General features: G+C 42.5%; 1 protein-coding gene across 7 annotated transcripts in view; it reads left to right on the top strand.

Annotated features, from left to right (window-relative positions):
• The window catches only part of add3a (adducin 3 (gamma) a), a 272,015-nt gene that overhangs the window by 49,911 nt on the left and 199,090 nt on the right, over positions 1 to 23,014 (top strand). For 5 of the 7 annotated variants that reach the window (XM_043713108.1, XM_043713114.1, XM_043713107.1 and 2 more), the window contains one exon: positions 22,248 to 22,276. The exons of the other annotated variants lie outside the window; for them this stretch is intronic. The gene's annotated coding sequence lies outside the window, so the exon portion shown is untranslated. The remainder of the gene's footprint in view (positions 1 to 22,247; positions 22,277 to 23,014) is intronic. 7 annotated transcript variants of the gene reach the window in all.

Here is a 23,014-nt window from a genome sequence, read left to right as displayed (position 1 = left end):
TCTCCTCTGACTCCACACACAACTTCCCACTATTATCCTTGATTGGCCCTAGTTTAACTCTCGTCATTCTTTTATTCCTGACATACTATGGAAAGCCTTAGGGTTAACCTTGATCCTCTCCGCCAACAACTTCTCATGTCTCCTCCTGGCTCTTCTGAGCTCTCTTTTTAGGTCTTTTCTGACTTCCTTGTAACCCTCAAGCGCCCTAACTGAGTTTTCACATTTTGTCCGAACATAAGCCGTCTTCATCTTCTTGACCAGGGATTCCACTTCCTTAGTAAACCACGGCTCACGCGTTCTATATCTTCCTCCCTGCCTAACAGATGCATACTTATCTAGGACACACAGGAGCTTTTCCTTGAATAAGCTTCACATTTTTAATGTGCTCATCCCCTGCAGTTCCATTCCCCATTCTATGCTTCCTAAATCTTTCCTAATTGCATCATAATTTCCCTTCCCCCAACTGTAACTCTTGCTCGGTGGGGTGCACCTATCCCTTTCCATCACTAAAGGAAACATGACAGAATTGTGATCGCTGTCTCCAAAGTGCTCACCTACTTCCAAATCTAACACTTGGCCAGGCTCGTTACCCAGTACTAAATCTAAAGTGGGTTTTGCCCTTTGGTTACCTTTATTCTCCATAAAAGGTGAATGGTGCCAAATTGTATATATACTTGTATATATAAATTCTGACATGAATCTCAAACAGAGAAGCAATATCATGTAATAGAAAAGGTACACCATCTGTAAACCTGAGGGTTTTCGCTTAATCCTGGTATATCAGTCTAGACACTAAATTTGAATTGCACCATTCTGAGAATGACTTGTTATACATTTTGTCAAGTCGATGCAGTATTAAGCTAGCTCCTACAATACAAAGTTTGTAATGCTTCAGTGTCTGTATTTTCAGTCCAGAGATAAATGTATCATGAAAATTTAAGTATTATTACTATTCTCAATACATTGATTCAAAATACAGTGAGCAAGCCTTGAATAACAGGAGACCGGTGGTGTGCAGAAAGCCAGCAGACTGTGGATAGTGTTTTGGCTTCCACTTCATTTTGGGATTTTGATTTAATAATTCACAAGTTGGAGACTGACAATGTCCTTGATTTGTATATTCTTGGAAGTGATCACTCCAGATACAGAATGAATTATGGGAATGGAATTGGTTGACAGTCCTTCCATTCGAGTAGGAAGAAAAGATAGGACCATGAAAGAATCCCCTGAAAGTATTGAATTGACAGACTGATATCGAGCATCGATAATCTGCGACAAAGAGAATATTTTGGAAGAGTCTGTATGAGTAAACTCTTGTCACTGATGGTTCTCAAAGAGGGGTACAGTGTAACCCAAAATGCAGAAATAAAATTGGATAAGGCAGTCAGATACTACTTATTACCGTGCCAATGATCTGTTGCTTTGAGATGCCAAGTACGAACAATTGTAGAGAGGGCAAGGGAACAGCCAAAATTGTAGTTAATGTTGGAACCTATTGTAGAGTAAATAGAACTGTGGTTCTGCAAAGTAGTTTTAAAAAGTTCCTAGATATATTTAAGGATAGCAGATTTAGAAGTACTTTTGGTGGTTCAGCAGTAAACGAAGTGCATAACAGTATAATTAAGTATTTGGCTTGACAATTGAGGTTCACATTGCTGGAACATTGGGATCAATTCTGATCTGCATCGAATGCATTGGGTTTAAGAAAGGAAAAACACACAAACAAAGTAATAAAGAACTGACGAGTTGAGAAAAGGTGCTGCCGAAAGTATAACACTGATTATGTATCTGTTTGAGACTGACAACTAGTGTTGGTGGATAATGATGCTGACACTATTCAGCACCCAACTCTGGTTGACGTTAATCAGGTTGTATATTTCTGGGTAAGGTCACAAATATTAATTTGAAGTTTGCACGTTGCTAGCCTCATCATATTCTCCCACCTAGTCTGGTGAAGGGATGTGGAAATCAATTATTTTGAATTACTTTGATTCATTATTGTCACATACTGAGATGCAATGAAAAGCATTGTTTTGTATGCTATCCAGGCAAACAATATCTTAAGTATATCAGGGTAATAGAACAGAATGCAGAATAGTGTTACAGCTACAGAGAAGGTGCAGAGATATCGCAACTTTAATGTGAAAGAGGTGTTCAAAAGTCTGATAACAGAGAATGGCTTCTTCAAAATGATTGATTGAAAGTAAGATTTTCATATTTTTAGATTAGATTAGATTCCTTACATTATGGATACAGGCCCTTCGGCCCAACAAGTCCACACAGACTCTCCAAAGAGTAACCCACCCAGACCTGTTTCCCACTGACTAATGCACCTAACACTATGGGCAAAGTTTGTGAGAAGGTTTGTAGCTCGGGTGCTCGTTGTTGTGGTTCTGTTCGCCGAGCTGGGAATTTGTGTTGCAGATGTTTCGTCCCCTGTCTAGGTGACATCCTCCGTGCTTGGGAGCCTCCTGTGAAGCGCTTCTGTGATATTTCCTCCGGCATTTATAGTGGTTTGTCTCTGCCGTTTCCGGTTGTCAGTTCCAGCTGTCCTTTGCAGTGGTCGGTATATTGGGTCCAGGTCGATGTACTTATTGATTTGAATCTGTGGATGAGTGCCATGCCTCTAGGAATTCCCTGGCTGTTCTCTGTTTGGCTTGTCTTATAATAGTAGTGTTGTCCCAGTCGAACTCATGTTGCTTGTCATCTGCGTGTGTGGCTACTAAGGATAGCTGGTCGTGTCGTTTCGTGGCTAGTTGGTGTTCATGGATGCGGATCGTTAGCTGTCTTCCTGTTTGTCCTATGTAGTGTTTTGTGCAGTCCTTGCAAGGGATTTTGTACACTACATTGGTTATGCTCATGCTGGGTCAGGTGTTTCAGTTTCGGCTATAGTTCTTTAGCCAGTTTGTATGATGTTGTCCCTGGTAGTGATACTATTGGTCTGAGTGGGATGTCTGGTTTGTGCACTTTAGGTAGTCCATAGAATCTGGGGGTGTTGTTGGGCAATTTAGCATGGCCAATTCACCTGACTGGCGTATCTTTGGAGTGTGGAAGGAAACCGCAGAATCCGGAGGAAACCACCATAGACACTGGAAGAATGTGCAAACTCCACACAGTCTCCCGAGGCTGGAATCTATGCCAGGTCCCTGGCATTTTTGTGTGACTGTATTGTGTCATTACCAACTGAGTTAACAGGAACTTGTACACTCAATGAGGTGAAGGACCATTTTCTGTGCTGTATGCCTCTAGGACTATGACTCAGTGGAGGAAAATTTCTCCAACAGTATCGTGGCAGAAGGAAATAAAGTAATTCCTCTGTATCCGTGAGGGTCCCATTCCTGAGAACTTCCATGAATGATGAAATTCGTGAGTTCGGAGCTCATTCAAAATAGGTTAAAAAGCATTGATACAGAGGATTTATTGTATGAATTAATCCCGTTATTTCTTTTACATTGGAGCCATAACTTTTTTTAAAAAAAGCTTCTGGAACAGCTGTTGAGTGATTTCGACACTGTAAACTTTTGAAAAATATTCTCATTCATCGTGCAAGTAATAAAACACTTAGTTGTTGTCCATCTGGACTGCTTTCATAGGTGGTTGGTGCCTAACATGCAATTGAGGCAAGTGGAGGACCGAACTGTATGAAGCACCTTTTAACTCTGTGATTAGTGACAGATGGGTGGTTTGTAACTGTCTGAGCATTTCAAAGCATGCTATTCTATCATGCCAAGCAAAAGAGAACTGAAAATAGGCAGAACCCAACAACATAGTTACCATTGCTGCAGGTATAAAATGAGATTGATGGGGATGGATTGTAATGAAAAAGTTTGGGAATGACATGTAAAAGATTGAAAGAATGTGATGGAGATCAGCAAGACCAGGATAATGTTCAGACTTGGGCTGATAAGTGGTCAGCAACATTGGTGCCACACAAATGCCAGGCAATGATCATCTCCAATAAGAGACAGCGTGGCCATCATACCTTGATATTCAATGTCGTGACCATCATTGAATCCCCACTATCAATGTCCCGGGGGTTTCCCACTTAACAGAAACTATGCTGGACTAGCCATATAAATACAGTAGCTCCAAGAGCAAGTCAGAGGCTAGGAATCCTGCATTGAATAACTTTATCTGCAGAATTAATGTTTCTAATTCATTTAATAGCTTTTTGAAAACAATTTCATTCAAACCTTCATTTTTAACAGAAGTGGATTGTTAAAGTTAGAACATACATTCTTCAGAGTTTCTGTACTGCCTGGCTCCTAGGGGATGCTACCAGTACAGACAGACACCAGGAAAACATATTTGTATTGTTCCTGTGAAACTTAAGTTCTGATAAGATATTCATATGGTAGTTAGAAAGGTGTTTAATGATAAATGCTGAAATCATAACTAAAAATTGTCAGGAAACTAAGTTTTAGTTCACAAGTTTTGAGAAGATTTGTAGCTCAGGTTGAGGATCTGGATGTAGGTTTGCTCGCTGAGCTGGAAGGTTCGTATTCAGACGTTTCATCACCATACTAGGTAACATCATCAGTGAGCCTCTGGTGAAGCAAAGGTATTTGTGAACTGCTTTCTTTTGTGTTTGGGTTTCCTTTGGTTCATGATGTCATTTCCTGTGGTTATGTCAACTAAGTTTTAGTACTATAGTAACATTGTGATCAGATGTAAACTTGTCTTTTGAACTCTGGAAGAAACCATTTCCAATTAGACATTTCTATGACTTTAAACATTCCACAGACCCATGCAAATTTCATGTTTATATTTCTTAACCTGTTTTGCATAGCTTTTCCCCAACTGGTTTAATACTCTGATTGTAAAGCTTAAAACTAAATATTTTTATTGAGAGCTTCTTTCAGGACAACCCAAACCCATCAACCTACTCTGAAAACTCTACTCATGTTTTGGCAGCTGTGCCAAATTTTACGGCAGCATCTAAGATAATCTACATTTTAAATGTAAAACTGACAACATTCTTTTTAAAAAGTCAAATCTACCTATCTTCCAAGGCAATTGTTATCTAAATGGAGAGAAGCTTCAGAATGCTTTGGTGTTGAGGGATCTGGGTATCCTTGTCCATGAATTACCGAAAACTAGTATGCAGGTATAGAAGGTAATAGGAAGGCACGTGGAAACTTGGCATTTATTACCAGAGGAGTAGAGTATAAAAATACTGAAGTGCTGCTGCAACAGTATTATGCGCATAGAGTATTGCATATAGTTTTGATCCTCTTATTTGAAGCATGATATAGTTGCACTGGGGGCAGTTCAGAGCAGGTTCACTAGATTGAAAAGACAGTGAGCAATTTAGGCTTATTCTCTGGAATTTAGAAGAATGAGAGAAGCTCTGACTGAGATTTATGGAGTGTGACCAGCCAGAGGTGGTTGTACACATTATAACCAATAACATGAGTAGAAAAATGGATGAGGTTCTTTGATTGAATGCAGGGAGTTGGGCAGGAGATTAAAAAGCAGAACCTCAGTGAGAATCTGTATAGGGTATAGGCAAACCGGGAAAGAGTTAAGTTCGGAGTTTTGTGAAACAAGAGGTTCAGCTGAGAATGGCTCAGATCAGATAAGAACTTGCAGTTAACGATGGGGTGCTGGAGGCAAGGGTAATGGGTTAACAAAATGGAAAAGCATTCATTATGTACAGCCATTTAACAAGCTGAGGTAGCATTCAGTATGTAAGGTCAGTTTAACCAGGGGAAAGTGCAGATGCTGGAGATCAGAGCTGAAAATGTGTTGCTGGAAAAGCGCAGCAGGTCAGGCAGCATCCAAGGAGCAGGAGAATCGACGTTTCGTTGGGAACCCTCCAACCACAAGGGATGAACTCGGATTTCTCCAGTTTCCTCATTTCCCCTCCCTCAACCTTGTCTCAGTCAAATCCCTCAAACTCCGCACCGCCTTCCTAACCTGCAATCTTCTTCCTGACCTCTCCGTGCCCACCCCCATTCCAGCCTATCACCCTTACCTTGACCTCCTTCCACCTATCACATTTCCAACACTCCTCCCCCAAGTCCCTCCTCCCTACCTTTTATCTTAGCCTGCTGGACACACTTTCCTCATTCCTGAAGAAGGGCTCATGCCCGAAACGTCGATTCTCCTGCTCCTTGGATGCTGCCTGACCTGCTGTGCTTTTCCAGCAACACATTTTCAGCAGTTTAACCAGGGGAAAAGTATTCATTATGTGAAGCCAGTTAACAAGGCTAAGGACATTTATTGTGTAACAGCAGATGGCTTAATCTCTGCTATTGATACTTGTTGTAATGGTCACCCAATCAATATGTTGCCTTATCTGGATGCTCCTCCCTGTAAAATGACCATAATTAGGAAACTGCTGTTCCAGAGAAGACCGTGAACTCGTGTCTATGTGCACATTGTGATTGTCCTCTTTCCCTCCAGGGCCCAGAATAAAGATGGAGGTAAAACGATACTGTGTCTGAGCGTTTTGCTTCAACTGAGGGGGCCAATGGGGGAAATGGGACGACATCAAGGGTAGTAACCCGACGGTCGGAGGAGGAGCGTCTTATCTTCCGACTGGGAACCCTCCAACCGCAGGGGATGAACTTGGACTTCACCAGTTTCTTCATCCCCCCTCCCTTGTCTCAGCCGGATCCCTCCAGCCCGGCACCGCCTTCCTGACCTGCAGTCTTCTTCTTGACCTCTCCGCCTCCACCCTACTCCGACCTATCACCCTCACCTTGACCTCTTTCTACCTATCACATTTCCAACTCCCCTCCTCCAAGTCCCTCCTCCCTACCTTTTATCTTCTCCTGCTGAACACTCTCTGCTCATTCCTGAAGAAGGGCCTGTGCCCGAAACGTCGAATCTCCTGTTCCCTGGATGCTGCCTGACCTGCTGTGCTGTTCCAGCAATAAAGTTTCAACTAGTAATCTCTGGACAATTTCAGGTGCCATGTGCTAGTGAGAATAGCAATAGGAGAGTAGGCCAGAGCAATGCGTGGCTGAGGAGGTGGCGCAGGTGACAAGGATTCATGTTTTTGGATCATTGGAATCTCTTTTGGGACAAAGGTGACCTGTTTGTGGGATGGATTGCAACTGAACAGGAACAGGACTAGTATCTTGGGGAAATGATACTAAAGCTACTCTGGAGGCTTTAAACTCTTCTGATGGGACCCTCAACGGGAATGAGATGAAAGAGAAGGTTGAGACTCGTGCAGAAGTTAGAGAGCAAGTTAAGCAGACCAGGCAGACAAGAGCATGATAGGAAATTAGGGAAAATTTGTGAATTAAACTGCATTTATTTCAATACAAGAGGCCTGACGGATAAGGCAGATGAACTCCACAATGATGGCAACATAGAACTGCGATATCATAGCTATCATAGAAACGAGGTTGAGGGAGGGACAGGGCTGGCAGCTCAGTATTCCAGAGTACAGATAGGAGAGGTGAAAGAGAGGGCAACTGGTGATTTTTGATGAGGAAAAATGTCACCGCACTACTTTTTAGAGAGGATATTCATGGGGTATTGTCGATTGAAGCTACGTGGGTGGAACCAAGAAATAAAAAAAGGTGTGATGTCTTTAATGGGGTTATACAATAGGCCCTCCAATACTCAGTGGAAAATTGAGGAGAACATGTGTAGGGAGATCGCAGATAGCTGTAAAAATAGGGAATTTTAATTATCTAAATATAGATTGGGTCTGCTGTAGTGTTAAGAGCTTCGATGGGGAGCAATTTAAGTGTGTTCTGGGAATCTTTCTCAATCAACATGTGATTGGTACTACTAGAGAAGTGGCAAAACTTGACCTCCTCTTGGGAATTAAGGCAGGGCAAGTGACTGAGGTTTAGTAGGAGAGCACTTTAAGACCAGTGACCTTAATTCTATTCGTTTTGAAATAATTATGGAAAAGGACAGGCCATGTCTCCAAGTTTAAAGTCCTAAATTGGGCAAGGACAATTATGATGATATTAGACAGGGACTTTAAAAGTTGATTGAGGGAGGCTGTTCAGAGGTAAAGGGAAATCTGGAAAGTGGGAAGCTTTCATATTTGTATCATTGACAGCCAAAGGTGAGGTGCTGGAAGATTGGAAGGTGGCTAATGTTGTGCCATTATTTAAGAAATGCTGCAAGGAAAAGCAAGGGAACTACAGACTGTTGAGCCTCAGTGGTGGGTAATTTGTTGAATTGAATTGCATTTATTGTCACATATACCGAGGCACAATGAAAAGCTTTGTCTTGCGAGCAATACAGGCAGATCACAGAGTTAAGGAGCATAGATAAGTAAATAATAGGTAAATAGCGGCAAACACAAAAACACAGGTACAGGCGAATGTTAAGAGTTTGAGAGTCCATTCAGTATTCTAACAACAGTAGGGTAGAAACTGTTTTGAAACAGGCTGGTGCGTGTTTCAGGCTTCTGTACCTTCTCCCCGATGGTAGAGGTTGTAGAAAAACATTGCCAGTGTGGAATGGATCTTTGAGAATGCTGGCGGCCTTTCCTTGACAGCGGACCTGGTGGTAGATGGATTCTATTGGATTCTATAGATGGGAGGTTGGCCTTTGTGATTGTCTGGGCTGAGTTCATCACTCTCTGTGACTGTCTCTGATCTTGAATGGTATAGTTGCCATACTAGGTACTGATACATTCAGACAGAATGCTCTTGATGGTGCACCTATAAAAGTTTGCAAGGGTATTTGCCGTCATGCCAAATTTCCTCAGCTGCCTGAGGAAGAAGAGACATTGTTGGGTCTTTATAGCCAGTGCGTCCACATGAGTCCAAGAAAGCTTGTTGTGCATGACTACTCCCAGGAAGTTGACACTCTCCACTCGTTCCACCTCTGCGCTGTTAATGTGGGGGGGAGGGACATGAGTAACATCCCACCGAAAGTCAATAATGAGTTCCTTGGTTGTGCTGGCATTGAGAGCTAGGTTATTCTCAGTGCACCATTTTTCCAGGTCTTCCACCTCTTGTCTGTAGACTGTTTTCTTGCCATCTGAGATTTGACCGACTATGGTGGTGTCATCAACGAACTTGTAAATGGCATTAATCTGATATTTGGTGACGCAGTCATGGGTATACCTGAGTAGGGGGCTGAGTATGTACCCCTGGGGGGGCTCCAGTGTTGAGTGTTAGTGAGGATGAAATATTGTTGCCAAACTTCACGGGCCTGCGGGTCAGGAAACTGAGGATCCAGTTGTAGAGAATGGGGCTTCGTCCGAGATGACTAAGTTTAGTAATCCGTCTTGAGGGGATAATAGTGTTAAAGGCTAAACTGTAGTCAATGAGTACTTGGTGTCAATATGTTCTCGGGAGGAGTGAAGGGCAAGTGATATGGCATCTGACCTGGATCTGTTGGTCCGATACGCAAATTGGAGTGGGTCAAGAGTAGAGGGGAGGCTGGAGTTGATTAATGCCATGACCAGCCTTTCAAAGTACTTCATAACCACCGAAGTTGGGGTCAGTGGGCCGTAGTCATTGAGACATGCTGCATGAGCCTTCTTAGGCACAGGGATGATGTTGGCCCCCTGTGGCCTGGTGCAGGGAGAGGTTGAAGATGTCCGAGAAGACCTCTGCCAGTTGATCTGCGGTTGCTGAGTGCACGGCCTGATATCCGTCTGATCCCATCGCTTTCCTTGGATTCACACAAAGGAAAACTGATCTGACCTCTGATGCAGTGACTGTTGGGATAGGTTCGTCAGGACTTGTCGGAATAGGTGTTACCTCTCCACCGCAACCCTGCTCGAAGCGAGCATAGAAGATGTTGAGATGGTTTGGGAAGGATGTGTCATCGTCTGCTATCTTGCACTGTCTCTTTTTAGAACCTGTGATGTCATTCAGTCCTTGCCATAGTTGCCGGGTGTCTGTGTGGCATCGGTATTGGTCCTTGGCTGTTTTAATGGCTCTGCGAACATCATACTTAGATTCCTTTATATTTGAGTGGGTCTCCTGATCTGAAGGCCTCACATCTGGTTTTTAGCAGGTTCTGTATGTCCTGATTCATCCAGGCTTTCCTGTTAGGGAACACCCAGATTGATTTTCTTGGTATGCCGTCCTCCACACACTGATAAAGGCTGTGACGGTGGTGGTATACTTGTCCAAGATACCTGCGGACTGTTGGAACGTGGCCCAGTTAGCTGATTTCAGACATCACCAGAGTTATCCTCTGCCTCCTCAGACCAGCACTGGACCTGTATCCGCGAGGGGGGTCTCCTGTTTGCACTTTTGCCTGTAATCCAGGGGAAGAAACACGGCATTGTGGTCAGAGCTCCTGAAATGAGGGCAAGGGATAGCGCGGTAGGCATCTTTCACAGTGGTGTAGCAGTGGTTTAAAATGTTCAGGCCCCGAGTGGGGCTGTTAATGTTCTGGGTGGTTTTTGGGCAACACCTTTTCTTAGATTAGCTTGATTGAAGTCGCCATTCGCAATAAACAGGGTTTCGGGGTGTTCTATCTCCAGGGTGTTAGTGGTGGAGTACAGCATACCCAGAGCTTCCTCAACCTTTGTTTGTGGCAGTATGTACACAGCTGTTAGTATAGCAGTGGGAAATTCCCAAGGTAAATAGAAGGGGCAGCATTTGATGGTGAGGAATTCATGGTTTGGGGAGCAATGGTTGCCCAGGGTTGCAATGTCCATGCACCACAAGTTTTTGATTAAAAAGCAAACCCCTCCACCCTTTGACTTACCCGAGGACACTGTACAGTCCACACGATGGGTAGAAAAACCATCAGCCTGAAGTGCGCAGTCAGGAACTGATGGGTTGATCCAGCTTTCTGTAAAGCAGAGTGCGCAGCAGTCCTGCATTTCACGCTGGAAGCTGATCAGTGATCTGTGTTTGTCCATCTTGTTCTGTAGAGATTGTACATTTGCTAGGAGTAAGCTAGGAGGTGGGGGGTCTTGAAACCGCGTAGCCTCAGTCTTACTAGCAGGCCAGCATGCTTACCCCGCTTCCTTGCAGGTTTCTTGCATTTGAGTGGTCCTGTGGCCTGGTGGAGTGGATTGTGACTGCATCCAGTTAAGTGATCCTTCCTCGGACCCTGTGGAGCAGGTAGGTTGCAGTATAGTGTATTTTTGCAGAGGGTCTGCTTAGGACCCAGTGAAGCAGGAAATTTACTATGTGGCTTTTTACCGGAGGGAGTTTGCTTAGGACCCAGTGAAGAAGTTCCTAGTTTCAGTTGCTGCCGATTTGCTGCTCCACGTCCAGCCATGTTATTTGCAGAAATGTTTGGGCTACTCTTCAGATAAATTCTGATAGATTTTACGTCAGGCAGGTGTCTTATGGGATGGGGAGTGTTGTTGGGGGGGATTCTGAGACAGGATCTGCATGGATATAAAAGGCAAGGACTGATTAGGGACAGTCAGCATGGCTTTGTGTGCGCGAAATTGTGTCTCAAATTTGATTTGAGTTTATAGAAGAGGTGACAGAAGATAGATGAAGGCAGAGCAATAGGTGTTCTACATGGACTTTACCAAAGTCTTTGACAAAGTTCCACTTGGAAGGCTAGTTAGTAAGGTTAGATCACATGGATGCAGGGAAAGCTAGCCAAATGGATACAAAATTAGCTTGACAGTAGAAGATAGAGGGTAATGATAGACTGTTGTTGTTCAGACTGGAGGCCTCTGACCAGTGGCTCTACTGTTGTTCATCACTTAGTCCCATCCAAATTGTTTGTTTATTTATAGGATACATGGTTAGTAAGTTTGCAGATGACACCAAAAGTTGGTGGTGTAGTGGATAGTGAAAGAGGTTATCTTAGAGTACAAGGGGATCTTGATCAATTGAGTCAGTGAGCCGAGGATTAGCAGACGGAGTTTAATGCAGACAAATGCAGAACTTAAATGTGGTTGAGCCGTGGGGAGTCTTGTTGAACAGAGACACCGAGGGGTGTAGGTACATTGTCCACCTGTGACACCACTTTCAAGGAACTGAGTGCTGTTGAAGGTATTTGTCATGCTTGCATTCATCAGTCAGAGTATTGAATACAGCAATTGGGATGTCAGGACGATTAAGACTCATTTGGAGTACTGATCTGTTTGCCCTACTGTTGGAAGAATGTTATTCAACTGGAAATGGTGCACAAAAGAGTTACAAGAATGTTACTGAGACTGGAAGGTTTGAGTTCTAAGGCAGAGACTGGATAGGCTGGGACTTTTTTTTTTCCCCTGGAGTATTGAAGGCTTATAAAGGTTTATAAAGTCATGAGGGGTGAAGATGAGGTGAATAGCAAAGGTCTTTTCCCCAGGGTAGGGGGGAGTCCAAAACTAGAGGGCTTAGGTTTAAGGTGAGGGGAAAGATTTAAAAGGGAGCAGAGGATTGTGCATGTATGGAGCAAGCTGCCAAAGGAAGTAGTAGAGGCGAGTATAATTACAGTTTTTAAGACATTTGGACAAGATGCATGTTCAGGAAAGGTTCAGAGAGATATGGGCCAAATACAGACAAATGGGAGTAGTCCAGTTTAGTTTAACCTGGTCAGTATGAATGAATTGGGCTTTAAGGGCCTGTTTCTTTGTGCTTCCTGACTCTATGTTGAAGGGGATTGACCGAGCAGATATGGAGAGAGGATCTTTCCTGTTGTGGGGGAATTGGGAACAAGAGGTCATTGTTTTAAATCTGACACACCTCATCCAAAAACTGAAATGTCCAGAAATTAGTTCTCTCAAAGGTCATGAATCTGTGGAATTCACTACCCTGGAGTGTAGTGGATGATCAGGAACTGTGTAAATTTGGAGAGAAGGCACGCAACTCTTTAATTAGTAATGGGTTGAAGCACTGTGGAGAGCAGGCAGGAAACTCGAATTGAAGCTAAGGTGAGATTAGAAATGATCACATTAAATCGTGGAGCAGGCTCAAGGGGCTGAATTTCCTACTCCTGGTTCTTGTTTTCTTATGTAACAGGGAAAACTGCAAGATTGCATTTATTTGGTTTTGCCTTTATCTGGAGTCGATATCAGACCTTTTCATTATTATTTAAACCTATTTAAACCTTTCAAATGTTAATGTCAATAGCCAAACCAGAAAAATCTATATGGATCATCATATGATTCATGTTTTGAAATAAGGCAGCCAAAGAAATACAAGCGACCACAATTTCAGTACTGTTTGTAACCATTAGAAGTTGTTTCTGTGCACTCTTGATAGAAAATGGGCTTAACTCTTGATGTGATCCTTAGTGCAGTTGTGTAACTGAACATCTCACTATATGCAGTTCTGCAATGTCAAGCAAAATAACTTTTTTTTTGTTTGCACTATTTTTGCTATTGACTTCCAACCTTTTTGGTCTCCCCTTTTTTAAATCTATAGCTGTGTCAACATTGGCATGGTCCACACTTGCATAATGTGTGCATCATGTGTATTGTTGCCTTATCTTGGCCTTGTGTACTTGTCATTGCAAATGTGCATTTGTGTTCACATTTTTTTGTACTCCTTCCTTGCATAAATGTGCCATTGCTCTTGATTTTCCTCTCAATGCTGTCGTAGACTGCTCCCCTTACATTCCCACTCTCTGCATGTTGTGTATTCCTTCTACGCTTGGGGTATTTATGTGCACAGCTGTACCTCTCTCAGATGATGCCATCCCCTCCCCATTACCCTCTCTCGGTCTTCCCCTCCCCCCACCCACTTTCCTTTTTTAGTGCCTCGACTGAGCTGTTCTATACATCAAGTAGGTTTAAATCTCAACAGTTTTTAGATAGACGTGTAGAATATAAATTTAAACATTTTTGTTAGCAGTCCTTGGAAGTGATGTTTTTCATTAGGGTTTGAGTCATTAACCATGTTTTGTACTGCATGTTATGAATAGGTGAAAAGGACAAACCAGAACAGACCAGAACTACGTAGTTCTGCTATTTTAAGCATTGTGATTAGATGCCTCTTGTCAATGATATGTAATTAACCAAACATCCGCTTTCACTCGACCTCAAAATTCTCTCTGACTTCTTTGGAGATTCATTAATGTACAAGAGCTCACCCTGTACTTTTATTTAATCTACCTTCAATAAAAAGTGTCATCACCCAGCCTGCAACTGGGCATGCTGTTGTGGTTCTGTTCGCCGAGCTGGGAATTTGTGTTGCAGATGTTTCGTCCCCTGTCTAGGTGACATCCTCAGTGCTTGGGAGCCTCCTGTGAAGCGCTTCTGTGATCTTTCCTCCGGCATTTATAATGGCTTGTCTCTGCCGCTTCCGGTTGTCAGTTCCAACTGTCCGTTCAATGGCCGGTATATTGGGTCCAGGTCAATGTGCTTATTGATTGAATCTGTGGATGAGTGCCATGCCTCTAGGAATTCCCTGGCTGTTCTCTGTTTGGCTTGTCCTATGATAATAGTGTTGTCCCAGTCGAATTTATGTTGCTTGTCATCTGTGTGTGTGGCTACTAAGGATAGCTGGTCGTGTCGTTTCGTGGCTCGTTGGTGTTCATGGATGCGGACCGTTAGCGTTCTTCCTGTTTGCCCTATGTAGTGTTTTGTGCAGTCCTTGCGAGGGATTTTGTACACTACATTGGTTTTGCTCATGCTGGGTATCGGGTCCTTCGTTCTGGTGAGTTGTCTGAGAGTGGCTGTTGGTTTGTGTGCTGTTATGAGTCCTAGTGGTCGCAGTAATCTGGCTGTCAGTTCAGAAATGTTTTTGACGTATGGTGGTTGTGGCATGTCCTCATTCCATTGTCTTTCCCTTAGGCATCTATTGATTAAATTGCGGGGGTATCCATTTTTGGCGAATACATTGTATAGGTGGTCTTCCTTTTTTTGCAGTTCTGGTGTACTGCAGTGTGTTGTGGCCCTTTTGAACAGTGTCTTGATGCAACTTCTTTTGTGTGTGTTGGGGTGGTTGCTTTTGTAGTTTAGGACTTGGTCTGTGTCTGTGGCTTTCCTGTATACCTTTGTGGTGAAATCTCCATTCTGTGTTCTCTGTACCATCACGTCCAGGAATGAGAGTTGGTTGTCCTTTTCTTCCTCTCTAGTGAATCAGATTCCTGTGAGTGTGGCGTTCGTGATCCGGTGTGTGTCCTCTATTTCTGTGTTTTTAATGATTACAAAGGTATCATCTACATATCTGACCCAGAGTTTGGGTTGAATTTGCGGTAAGACTGTTTGTTCTATCCTTTGCATTACCGCTTCTGCTATGAGTCCAGAGATGGGTGAGCCGTTGATTTGTTCATATATTTGGTTGTTGAATGTAAAGTGTGTTGTGAGGCACAGGTCTAGTAGTTTGAGTATGCAGTGTTTGTTGATAGGTTCCCAGTCTTGTTGTCTGTTCTGTATGTCCAGCAGGTTGGCTATTGTTTCTCTGGCTAGAGTTTTGTCGAGAACCTACAGAGCATGAAACCTGAAAGCAACAACACCCCCAGATTCTATGGACTACCTAAAGTGCACAAACCAAACGTCCCACTCAGACCCATAGTATCACTACCAGGGACACCATCACACAAACTGGCTAAAGAACTACAGCAGAAACTGAAACACCTGATCAGTGGATCCAGACACACTATACACTCAACACAGGAATTCTTGGACATCATCAGAAATATGCACATAGACAAGGAAGAAACTATGGTCTCATTCAATGTAACGGCACTGTTCACCTCTATCGTCAAACCCTAGCCAGAGAAACAATAGCCAACCTGCTGGACATACAGAACAGACAACAAGACTGGGAACCTATCAACAAAGACTGCATACTCAAACTACTGGACCTGTGCCTCACCACACCCTTCACATTCAACAACCAAATGTATGAACAAATCGACGGCTCACCCATCTCTGGACTCATAGCAGAAGCGGTAATGCAAAGGTTAGAACAAACAGTCTTACCGCAATTTCAACCCAAACTCTGGGTCAGATATGTAGATGATACCTTTGTAATCATTAAAAACACAGAAATAGAGAACACACACACTAGATCACCAACGCCACACTCTCAGGAATCTGATTCACTAGAGAGGAAGAAAAGGACAACCAACTCTCATTCCTAGACGTGATGGTACAGAGAACACCGAATGGAGATTTCACCACAAAGGTATACAGGAAAGCCACAGACACAGACCAAGTCCTAAACTACGAAAGCAACCACCCCAACACACACAAAAGAAGTTGCATCAAGACACTGTTCAAAAGGGCCACAACACACTGCAGTACACCAGAACTGCAAAAAAAGGAAGACCACCTATACAATGTATTCGCCAAAAATGGATACCACCGCAATTTCATCAACAGATGCCTAAGGGAAAGACAACGGAATGAGGACATGCCACAACCCAAAAGACTAGCCACACTACCATACGTCAAAAACATTTCTGAACTGACAGCCAGACTACTGCGACCATTAGGACTCATAACAGCATACAAACCAACAGCCACTCTCGGACAACAACTCACCAGGACGAAGGACCCGATACCCAGCATGAGCGAAACCAATGTAGAATACAAAATCCCATGCAAGGACTGCACAAAACACTACATAGGACAAACAGGAAGACCGCTAATGGTCTGCATCCATGAACCCCAACGAGCCACGAAACGACACGACCAGCTATCCTTAGTAGCCACACACACAGATGACAAGCAACATAAATTCGACTGGGACAACACTATTATCATAGGACAAGCCAAACAGAGAACAGCCAGGGAATTCCTAGAGGCATGGCACTCATCCACAGATTCAATCAATAAGCACATTGACCTGGACCCAATATACCGGCCACTGCAGCGGACAGCTGGAACTGACAACCGGAAGCGGCAGATACAAATCACTATAAATGCCGGGGGAAACATCACAGAAGCGCTTCACAGGAGGCTCCCAAGCACTGAGGATGTCACCTAGACAGGGGACGAAACGTCTGCAACACAAATTCCCAGCTCGGCGAACAGAACCACAACAACTTTTATAAGTGTATGTAATCAAATTGCTCTGAATGTGGACATCTGTAAAGTGAATAGGCTTAGCTGTTCAATCTTCTGAATGGCTGTTATAAGATCAGATGCATTCTTTTGAACTACTGTGCACCTATTCCAAAACCACCTGTCATTGTTTGAGAACACCATAACTGGGTACAGTATTCTAAATTTCGTCTCGCTCTGGTCTGGTACAACAACAAAATGGGTCTACCTTGCTTTACATTTAATATTACTGTGAATACAACTCATGAGTATTCCCTTTGGTTGTCACCTTTTGGCATGAGTCTATTTTTGAGAATGATAAATTGTTCCATGTAAATTACAGTCATACCAACTGCTGGTTTTGATTCAAATGCTTAACACTTCAACTCTCTAAATAAATATCATTTGCTATTATTTGGCCCATTTGTCTATCAAAAATGCTTGCTGAAACTTGATTTCCAATAGTCCAAAAACCTAGGCACAAATTTTTCTATCCTCCAGTTTATGGTCGGTTTCCCCCAGCACTTGTACTTGGAAAACAAAAACAGATAATTGCTTTATCTACTACCACCACTTGTAAACTGGCTGACAGTCACGTTGACAACAGTTTGAAATTTTCTGGTTATGAAAATGCATTATGGGTATTTTTCAATGCCACAAAGATCAACGAGGATTAGTTTCTTCCCAATTCCATTGCCACATATTGAGTTCAGTGTTGCTGTTTGTCATAGAGAGTCACAGAGAATAGATACTGATGAATGCCTTTGCTCTTTTTGTTCTTCAATGAATTGATTACCTTTCTATCTACGTGAAGTGGAACCACAGTTGCAAACTTTTCTATTAGGTTGTGCGCTCTGCTAAGATCCTTCACCTTTAGCTTCTCGGGAAAAAAAATGACTGACATTGACTGCAATGTTGAGCTTATTGCTGTTGTATATGTAGTTCCTTTTTTATTTTAATGTGGGATGTTGGAGTCATTGACTGGGCCAAGGTTTGTTGCCCTTGTGAAGGTGAGTTGAGACTTTCTTTTTCAATTGGGCAGCACAGTGGCTCAGTGGTATGCACTGCTGCCTCACAGTGCCAGAGACCCAGGTTCAATCCCAGCCTTGGGAGACTGTGTCTTGTCTGTGTGGAGTTCGCACATTCTCCCCATGTCTGTGTGGGTTTTCTCCGGGTATTCCGGTTTCCTCCCACAGTACAAAGATGTGCAGGTGAATTGGCCATTCTAAATTGCCCATAGTGTTAAGTACATTAGTCAGAGGGAAATTGGTCTGGGTGGGTTACTCTTTGGAGGGTGGGTGTGGACTTGTTTGGCCGAAGGGCCTGATTCCACACTGTATGGAATCTAAATCTAATCTAATCTAATCATAAAGCGGTGTGCTTCAGATCGAAGTATAATGCTTTTTTTTTGTAAAAATAATTTTAAGATACAGAAAGTCTTTGAGATAACAGCAGGGGTTCAAGGTTAGAGCAGACTTTTGCAGGAAAGAGAAGAGACTTGGATTTTTGTTCCATCTTTCACTATCACAAGTTTGTTTTTTCAAATCCTTTCAGTTCTTCAGGAACTCCAGAGAGTAAACATAGGAACAGGAGTAGGCCATTCAGCTCACAATGTAGTGTTTAAAAAGGAAGCAAGTGATAGACAAAGCTTTCACAGGTAAATTGGTCTAATTTCAGTGGTGGTCAAATTGGAGAAAATACTAAAATAATACAAATTGTGTAGGAGCAAATTACAGCAGGTACAAATTGTGTAATTTGAAAAGGCACAAAATTGATCAAGGACAGCCAACATGGATTCATGAAGGGAAGATGCTGTCTGACTGTCGCATTCTGAAGGTGATTCACCTGGACCCAAAATTGTAACTGTTCTTTGTCTCTACAGATGCTGTCAGACCTGGGTTTTTCCAGCAATTTGTTTTTGTTCCTGATTTACAGCGTCTGCAGTTCTTTGGTTTCTTTTTGTTTACCCCATCATAACACTTCTTTACAAGGGCATAATCTTTTTATTTAAAAGTCAATAAATCTGCAAAATGCAAGCATTTGGATTTTACTCGTCTAATACCTCTAGTAACTTCCCAGATCCAAAACCGACTTAGAACATAGAACATAGAACAGTACAGCACAGAACAGGCCCTTTAGCCCACGATGTTGTGCCGACCACTGATTCTCATGTATGCACCCTCAAATTTCTGTGACCATATGCATGTCCCGGAGTCTCTTAAATGTCCCCAATGACCCTGCCTCCACAACTGCTGGGAATGCATTCCATGCTCTTTCAACTCTCTGCGTAAAGAACCCGTCTCTGACATCCTCTCTATACTTTCCTCCAACCAGCTTAAAACTGTGACCCCCCGTGTTAGTCATTTCTGCCCTGGGAAATATCTCTGGCAATCGACTCTATCTATGCCTCTCATTATCGTGTATACCTCAATTAGGTTCCCACTCCTCCTCCTTTTCTCCAATGAAAAAAGTCCGAGCTCAGTCAACCTCTTCTCATAAGATAAGCCCTCCAGTCCAGGCAGCATCCTGGTAAATCTCCTCTGAACCCTCTCCAAAGCATCCACATCTTTCTTATAATAGGACAACCAGAACTGGACACAGTATTCCAAGTGTGGTCTAACCAAAGTTTTATAGAGCTGCAACAAGATCTCACGACTCATAAACTCAATACCCTTGTTAATGAAAGCCAAAACCCCATATGCTTTCTTAACAACCCTGGCCACCCAAGTGATTTTAAGGGATCTATGTACCTGCACCCCAAGATCCCTCTGTTCCTCCACACTGCCAAGAATCCTATCCTTAATCCTGTACTCATGGAACACCACTCACCACAGACTTCCAGGCAGAATATTTTCTTTCTGCTACCACTCGCTGACTTCTGTTGGCCAGCCAATTCTGTATCCAGAAAAACGAGAATAGAAGCAGCTATGCTCAAAAGTTGGAAAAAATATATGGAGTAAAGAAACAGACTCTATATAGGTATTAAAATTCGAGAAAATGTAAGAGCAGGGGAGAAATGGGAAGGCCATTACAGGTAGAAAATTGCGAGAGGCCACTGGTCAGAATAACATTGTAATATTGGTTGACTTTCAAACTTTGTAGTTATCCTGTGTTATGGAATCTGTAGGGGAACACTGCATTCTTGTGCTGTATTTTCAGAACTGTTGCGAGGGCATATAAAATTTTATTGATACTTGTATATTCTCTTTCATAAGACCACCAGACGTAGGAGCAGAGCAAAGTGTGTTCCTCCACTCAATGAAATCACAGGAGATTGGATTGTCCTCAACTCTTTCTCTTCTGTTTTTTCCCTGTAACCTTTAAAACCCTTCCTGATTTAAAAATGCCTATCTCAGCTTAGTGTATACTTGAGCCTATTCTCTACAGCCCTCTGTGATAAAGAATTGCACACATTGACTACACTGAGCAAAAATTTGTCATTGCCTTTCCTCACTGGACAATCCCTTATGCCAATATTACGCCAACTATTTCAGTGTTTTTGCACCTGCAGCAACTCCTGAATGTCTGCATGCTGCAATTGACGTGAGGCTGCTGTTTGCATCATTGACTTCAGTTCTGTGCAGAAGAAAAAAGTTAGTAGGGCAGCTGGTCTTGTCCTAGACACTCCCACAAGGAGAAACAATCTCTCTGCGTCTACCCTGTTAAAACCCCTAAGAATCTTGCATGTTTAGGGTTGATTTAGGGAGAAAAGAAAGATAATGGTGTCTTATGACATTTGAAAGGTAATGTTGGAGCAGAAGGAGCTATGTGTGCTTGGGCATAAATCGCGGATGAGAAAAGATTTGATAAAGGCGTTCAAAATCTTGTGCGGTCTGGCAACAGATGGGGAAAACATTCAGTTGATGAATGACCAAAGAGTGAGGGTGTACAATTTTAAAGCAATTGGCAAAAGAAGCAGTTGTGACATGTGGAAGAACTTTTCTGTGCAGAGTGATTAGAATCTAGCACTCTGTAAAAATGCATTCACAGGACGTGAGCATCACTGGCGAGGTTATTGCTATCCCTAATTAACTAGAGGGCAGTAAAGAGGCAGCCACGTTGCTTTTGGTCTGAAGTCACATAGGCCAGACCAGGTGAAAATAACAGATTTCCTTCCCCGAAGGACATGAGTGAACCAGCTGGCTTTTATTGACGAGAAATGTTCTTTGTGAGTGGTGAGGCAGGTTCAATCCTAGTAGTCGATAGGGAATTGGATTATTATATGGAAGGGAAAAACGTGCTGTGCCATAAGGAGAAAACAGAGGAGTGGTATGAGATTACAGAGGAACCTCTATTATCCGAACAAGATGGGCGGGCATTATTTTGTTCGGATAATCAATTATTCGGTTAATCGATTTAAATGCCTTTCCTCTGGGGCTCAGAGTTTTTAAAGTCTGCTTCTAGTTCATCACATGAACTCCCCCACCCCCAAGCCAACACCTACCCACTGTGCGCCCACCCCCCATCCCTGTCCAGCACTACCCACGTCTCCCTCCGGGCCAGCCAGACTGGACACCAACAATAAAACTGCTGCTGCCTTTGTGAGGTAAGTCTCCAATTAGCACACATGCACACAACTTTTTACTGCAACGTTTTGACAGGTTCCATTTCTGCCCTGTACAGAACAATGTTGGAGAGATTATCTGGGGAAGGGGAGGTGGGTTTATGTTACACCCCTCTGTAGAACTCCAGGGAAAGTGTGGGGAGAGAGAGGGCGGGAGGTCAGTCATTTGGAGATGGTGCCTGTTTAATCACTTTAAACAAAAGACGTGATCACTGTTGGAAACACTTCTTTGATGTAATGTTTCTATCGGGACCTCAAGCTCTCCTTCGGATAATCCGATTTTCGGATAATTGGAATTCGGATAATCGAGGTTCCTCTGTAATTGCTTTGTGGAGAACTGGAGAGGATACAATTGTCTAATGGCTGCCCCCTGTGCTGGAGTAATTCTGAGATTTTATGAATATGCTTTGAAATTGTTTCAGGTTGTAATTTGTAATTATTTCTGATTCATACTGCTTTTAAATTTGTATCAAAAGTTTATCTAGGTTTTGTCATTTGTGTCCAAATTTGTATTTTACATTTTCTGTATTCTTGGTCTTGTGGTCAGTATCCAAAATTGCTATACTACATTGCAGACATAGTGGCTTTATCAGAGTTGTTTCCCCTAAGGAAACTATTCGGCAGCTGTTATCAACTGCAACTGATGCCGAATGGAAAAAAAATGCAAGGCCCTTCCCAGGAGCTGCTTGCTGATACCCTGTAGCTTTCTGATAATCACTTCATACAGGAAAAGACATTGGAAGATTTGGCACACAGTAACTTTCTAAAAAAAGAACTCTGCTCTTCAGCATAAACAGATATTTAAATTCTGTATTTTGAAAATTACTAATTCACTTTTTATTACAGGTGAACAAAGATTGTGAAAACATTGAAAGGTAAGCAAATTATTTTCTGCTAGTTGTGATTGTGATAGTTGTAGTGGGTGATTTTATTTCCTCCTCTTAACTTTCAGTTTAATTCATATGGAAATGGATCTAAAGTGTTCTTCTAGTTTGCTAAATAACTGCTATTGCATATGGAAGGCTGTCCGAGAATTTAGTGTAGCAAATTTGAATCTAAAGGAACTGCACCACCTATACCTTCAAGTCCTCCTATACTTGAATGTTATTTCTTTAAGAACCTTGGTGTAACTGACTTATTTTTCTCTCTAGCCAGATACCTATTCACTCACTGATATGCTAAATATTAATAAATGTCATGTTAAAGTTAGGTTATTTTCTTCCTCCAAGTACATACTTGTGCTTGAATGTTTTTGAAATGTGGTTGTCATAGTTTCTTTGTACTTTTTAAAATTTTTAAGCTTAAGTATTTATTTTTATTTTTATCTTTAGGAGAACAGAATTTATTGTTATATTAGTCTTGTATGACATTTTAAAAATATTATTCCATGTGACTTGGGTGTCACCAAGGCAAACATTTATTGCTGATCCTTAGTTGTCCTTGAATTGATTGATCCTCCAGCCCATTTCAGAGAGGGGTTAAGAATGAACCACATTGCTGTGGGTCTGGGGTCACATGTAGGCCAGATTAAGCAAAATGGTGAATTCTCTTCCATAAAGGACAGTTGTGATCGAGTTTTTTTTTATGACAATTGACAGTGGTTACGTGTCCTC

The sequence above is a fragment of the Chiloscyllium plagiosum genome, chromosome 22 (genome assembly GCF_004010195.1).
Source record: "Chiloscyllium plagiosum isolate BGI_BamShark_2017 chromosome 22, ASM401019v2, whole genome shotgun sequence".
Classification (NCBI taxonomy): domain Eukaryota; kingdom Metazoa; phylum Chordata; class Chondrichthyes; order Orectolobiformes; family Hemiscylliidae; genus Chiloscyllium; species Chiloscyllium plagiosum.
The sequence above is the reverse complement of the archived record's forward strand: the minus strand, read 5'-3'. Positions and strand labels throughout refer to the sequence as shown.